This window comes from Leucopleurus acutus, assembly GCF_964270905.1.
Source record: "Leucopleurus acutus genome assembly, chromosome: 21".
NCBI classification, from domain to species: Eukaryota; Metazoa; Chordata; class Mammalia; order Artiodactyla; family Delphinidae; genus Leucopleurus; species Leucopleurus acutus.
In genome coordinates, this window is record NC_139163.1 from 28,635,238 (window position 1) to 28,641,423 (window position 6,186).

Genomic DNA, 6,186 nt, shown 5'->3' on the forward strand with positions numbered 1-6,186 from the left:
AATCCAGCACCATACCATCATCAGTGACATCTGTTACAAATACTCAGGCTTATCCATTGATCCAAGTGTCTGCTTTTTATAATTTTTTTTTAATTTTTTCTTTGAGACATAATGTAGATCAATATTTCATAAATGTTTTATTAATGATGAAAACAAAGAGTATTCTCTGCAGGATACAAAGATCAATATATACACATTTACACGTACTACCTTATTAATTATATTATTCAGGATTTACATAACTTGGTTTTTTTTTTTTTCTATTTGGTCAAAAAAAAAGTACAGATATGTGTTACAGTCTTCTGCAGTAACTCTGTGAATTTCTCCCTTTCTTCCTAAAACTCTTTTCTTTGTCTCTTCCAATGATAACTGTGTCAATCGACGTTCAGTCACATAAGCAGAAAAACTATGAGTTGTGGGATGATGCACTTGGATATGACACAGTTATGGGAGGAGCGGGGAGTGTATGTCTGAAAGGGGATGTCGAGGATCAGAGGAGTCGGTAACAGGCTACTCTGAGAAGTGAAGTGCTTCCAGCCACTAAAGTGAGGCCGTCGGAGGAGAGAAATCTTGGAAGATATCCGTAAGTCCCAGTGAAGTGTCTGACGATGCACCAGCTGAAGAGAAAAGCTGGAGTCTGACCATGGACGAGCTGAAGAGAAAAGCTGGAGTCTGACGATACACCAGCTGAAGAGAAAAGCTGGACATGGAGTTGAAGGATCCAAAGACAAGCTGGAACCCTCTGGCTCCTCTAAGTCTGTCACCACAGCCAAGCCACCATAACCTTGTACTTCCCCAGTCTCATACTAGTACCTCTTGTGGCTGTCTCTAACTGGAAAGGGGATTCTAGGAAATGTTAACAAAGTTGATGATAAAACAATCCAGTACAGTCCAACCCTTGTCAATGCGGACTCCCTGTATACATCTTTTAACCATATTAAATTTTAAATAAAGGTAATAGAAAAATAATACTCCACCCAAGATGCAAACATATTCCTCATACAACCTAAGGAAATCCCTCTCCCCAGAAGAGGACACAAATGTTCCATGTCATTTCACTTGGAGATTATATATATATATATATATATATATATATATATATATATCTCCAAGTAAGGAGGAAATGATGTTCTTTTATGTAACTGGTTGTTATCATAGTGTTTATAAACTCTTTCTTCCTCTATTCATTCCATATTCTCTTTCCCTCAGCTAGTCAGACTTCCTTGCCTGGACTCAAATCTTTATTTCTGAAGCATCTATACAGTATCAGCCCTGCCTTTATTAAGTATTTGCCACTGGTTATCTGTCAGTGTCAAATTTTGGTGGTGGCATGAGGTTTTTAAAAATCTTATTCTATACGTTAATTGGTATTTCAGGAAGAAGTATTTAAGTAAGAGGCTACAAAAGGAGCTTAAGTCAAACACCATTTTGAATCAGAACTGATATTTACTGATATAGACAAACATGGTTTTTTTAAAAAAAACAAAAATGTTTTATCTAATGGTCACTGTCTTCCAAGAACACTGCTTGTCTTGGGGAACACTGAAATGTTCTCCAAAGAGCTCAGACTCAGTAGGAGGCATTGCAATGTAAAGCAGTGATTGTAGCAGAGTGGAATCTATTATAATCTGTGGAAGCACAAAGCTGAAATAATTGGCTTGACTGAAATGCTGAATGAAAACGTCACCGAGCAATGGGTATTTTAGCTGCATCTTGGAAAAGTGAGAAGGAGTTTCCCAGAAAGACATATTGGGGAAAGGTAACCAAGGAAAAAGAGTAGCAAATTCACAGATAAGAAGAAGTAAAGTAGCAGGTTGAAAAATCAACCTTGATGATATAAAAATAAAAGCATACCAAATGCCAGTTAAGAGGTAGAAGAGGATGTAGAAATGAAGGGAACGATGGGATATTAATACCATTGCAAAAATGGGAAGCCCAGAAAACTATTCCTTTTTTTTTTTTTTTTTTTTTTTTTGCGGTACGCAGGCCTCTCACTGTTGTGGCCTCTCCCGTTGCGGAGCACAGGCTCCGGACGCGCAGGCTCAGCGGCCATAGCTCACGGGCCCAGCCGCTCCGTGGCATGTGGGATCTTCCCGGACCGGGGCACGAACCTGTGTCCCCTGCATCAGCAGGCGGACTCTCAACCACTGTACCACCAGGGAAGCCCCAGAGAGCTCTTCTTTACAGACTGTCTTCTGGATGTTTAAAGTTGCAGACTGGACAGAAGAAGAAACTTAGGATTCTTACTTAACTATATTGGGAGAAAAGGTGGGAAATCAGGAAGGGTGTGAGCTACACCAATCTCTAGAAAGGTAGGAAGTCAGTGGACTCTATATAACAATGATAAATAAAGAAGATAAAGATATAATCATATTATTTAGATATTGGCAGTAACAAAATAGAAGAAAGAAATGGTTAAGATTAGTTTGACTGAAATCGTCAAATCAAGACAATTTTGAGAGTAAAAGTAGATGCCATTAACAATTATGCTGGGGAAATGAGCATAAACCTGGAATGAATTGGACAAACTGGGAAGTACAGTCACCATATAGGGAAGGGACCGGTTGCTTAACCTTTCTGTACTATTTTTTTTTCTAACTATGTGTATGCCTTTATATATATTAAAAAATCCTTCATTGTCTTGCCTTTTTACTTTTTCATATGTCTAAATGATGTGACTCCTTGTCTGTCTGCCTAATATGTTTGTGAACTCCTAGAAAACAACAGTCACGTCTGACTCATCTTTTGATAACAGCAGGGCTTGAGAGACTAGTTGTCATGCCTGTCGAGTTAGCAGACTAACCTACTCCTTCTGAGTTCCTTATATGGCTTTCACATTTTACTGCATATTTTTTTCAATTAGTCAAAAATATCTAGTAGGTATGAGTCCTGGAGATGGAAAACAAACAATTCCTAAAGGGATGATAAGCATCACATGAAGGGAACTCTGCTTTCTAACTGTCCAAAACATGAGGACACAGGTTATTTTGTTTGATCTTCATGAGAACGTTCCTTGGAGAGACTGTGCTGTATTTATCTTGCAGATGAAGAAGAGGAAGTTCAGAGAAGTCAAGCAGTTTGTCAGGAGTCACACAGATTTTTAATAGGAGAGTTAAGCCCAGATCACAAGAATGTTAATTGCCGTCCTGATTCTCTGCCCATCACTAGCACCGCCTTTCCAATGAATCATTTTCCTATCTTCACTGAAGAGTCGTGGCAGAAGTAGGATTTCTGACTGCAAACAACAAACTCTGTATTCTCCTTTTCCATTTTCTCCTCCGGTCTGGCTCCTTTTCATTCTATGCTGCCAGTTCCTTATGATTGAAATTTGAAAGCATGTAACTGTTAATCTAGGAGTGATGAAAGAGTTTCATTTCTCAGAAGAGTCAGTACTCATCATCAGCTGTGACAAATGAGCCCCTAATATCCCCTGATCCCATTATATTGTGATTAATTGTGCCAGTTTAAGTCAATAATTCATTTGTTAAAAATAGGCCTGCAAAGTATCATTTGTCTCATGGGAGATATCAGAATAAAAAAAATTCATTTGATACTTCTCATTAAATTAGTGTTGGAAGTTATATTGAAGAGCCCTGTTCATCAAATACTTATTGCAGGCTGATTTGATAATAAGTTGTATTTGTCTAAAATTATGTCTGCTAACTGTCATAATGGTCTGCATTTTCCCCATGTTAATGAAGGAATAAAAATCTAAATACGTGCATGACTGGAGAAGAGGATGGGACTTGAAACTGGGATTAGAATAATTCCTAAATGGTCTGGCTTTCATTGCATTAAAATTAAAAAAAAGAAAGTGAGGGAGAAATTGAGCAGAGTGTCCTCCTCCTGGGCCTGGGACTGTCCAGGGAGGTGCTAAGCTGGTTTCCTATGAGATGAATCTTCTTCATTGTCTCTTATCTAGAAATTATTATAAATGGTGCCGTCAGCCTCATTGGGCCAGTAAGACATTTTCAGCTATAAATGATTTTAAAGAAGATAGAACTGAAGAGCAGGTCCAGTGCAAATGATAATGGTCACCATCAAATGAGATACAGGACTCACGTCTTATTATTTCCAAAGCAATATCACAGCCACTATGGAAAGATGGCTCAAATGCTCCTGGAATATCTGGATATGAGATGGGGGATGATGACTTATGTGACAGATGCTTCTGAAGGAGAGGCTGCTTTCTCAGAACTTGGGGTGTTTGGGACTGGGTAGAGGCAAAGGAAGACTGAAAAGTGGGGTGACTCTAACACGACAGGGCAGAACAGCGAGGGTATGAGGCCACGTACCAGGCACATATTGGGAACTTCATATCTGATGGATGAAAAGGGAAAGAGAGAAAAAAGCAGAAGGGAGAGAGGAGGCAGGATACATATGCGGGAAGGGAAAGAGTGAAAGAACAGAGGAAACTGGACTGACCACAGCGGACCATCGTGCTTTCTGGGAGCAGCTCTGAATGGCCGGTCCTGAGACCAGCTACCCAAGCATAATGTGTGAAGAGTTTGAAAATTTCAGACTCATGGGCTCTGAACTCAATCAACCCCCCTCCCCAAATCCTTCTTATTAGGCTTAAAATGGTACCCAAAATAATGCATTTTTAAAATGCTCCTCAAGACACTCTCCGTGCGAATACCTGGCCAGAGAGGGCCAAAGCTATGGCGGCTGTTAGGATGGGAAAGGAGACAACCATGCCAGCAGGTCTGATATGTGCATCTGTAAGAGTGCGTGTGGCCAAAGAAGAGGAGTCCAAGGAGCAGCTAGTGAAACCAAAGCAGCTCCCCATATATACTGCGCCACCTCTCCAGTCTCTGTTGAAGAACAGCCCGGTGACTTACAAATGGGCTTTGCATCCATCCGCACTACAACTGGTCATTATATTGGCTGGTGCAAGGGTGTTTATGTCTTTGTGAAAAATGGGATAATGGATACAGTATAATTTGGAAAAGATGCATATGTCTATTTGAAGAATCCACCTCGAGACTTTCTTCCGAAAATTGGAGTGATTACAGATTCAGGATTGGCAGCCTTCATTTCAGCAAGAAAAGGTTCTAGGTTTAAGAGAATTGCTTATCCACTGGGACTGGCCACTTTAGGAGCAACTGTTCTCTACCCTGTTTAATCAGTAATGATTGCAAAGGTAACTGGGAAAAAGGCATGTGCTATAAGCCAGCAAATTTATGAAGCAGTTCAATCATTGTGGACAAAAAACAACAAAAAGGAGTCATTTCCTGAACCAAAAGAAAAAACTAAGCTAGGAAGCTCTGATGAAATAGAAATACCTGCAAAAACAACTCACAACCTTTGTGCCTTGCCAACAGAACTCAGCTCTGAAACAAAGACCAAACCAGAATCCACCTCAGGTGCTACACAGTTTATGCCTGACCCCAAGCTCATGGATCACGGACCGTTCCATCCAGAGATGTAGGTATGTACAGCACTAGAAGCTGAAATAGCCTGCATAGAGAACTACAAGATGTGTGAAGTTGCAAATAATGATGAAAAAAATCATGTAATGGGTAACTGTGATGCATAGAGTATAATTTAAACCAAGTTTTTCCCTTATATCTTTGAATGTACAGTTAGACAAATCACATAAGTGATTAAAACACAAATTGAATACAATCCAAACAATATTAAATGATAGATGAAGACACAGAGGTAGAAGTATTAGGATGCATTTGGTGACTTTTAAGGGTATTTACAAAAAAAATAAAAATAAAAATATGAACACAGATGAGACTAAAATCTGAAAAAATATGTATGTGTATCTATAAATATGTATACATTTGCACATATATATTTGCTTTAGCTTTTCTGAATTAATGTCAGCTAAATTAGAATAGTGTGTGGAAGGATGTGTTCCCTCCTCCTCTTTGTTTTTCATTTCCCAGAGCTGGAATAAAATATCCATATTTTATGACAAAAAGAAAAGAAAAGAAAATGCTCCTCAGGTGACACTGCTATACGGCCAAATTTGGAGAGGCAAAGGGAATATTTGTATGCTTGGGTAGTCACAAAATATGACTCAGGCCACTTTGGATGACAAAAAAATGACATCATTATGAAGACAAGTATAAGGGGTTATATATACATATGTTAAGCAAGAGGAAAATGCCATTTAGAAAAGAAAGTATTGAGGGGATGCTGGTCACTCAGCCTCTCTGGACTCTTCTGATTATG

General features: G+C 39.1%; 1 pseudogene across 1 annotated transcript; it reads left to right on the top strand.

The window, feature by feature from the left end:
- Positions 1-4,652: 4,652 nt before the first annotated feature.
- On the top strand, positions 4,653-5,454 carry LOC309977674 (MICOS complex subunit MIC27-like; annotated as a pseudogene). Its single transcript has one exon. The product of its transcript is annotated as an MICOS complex subunit MIC27-like (transcript).
- The last annotated feature ends 732 nt before the right edge of the window (positions 5,455-6,186 follow it).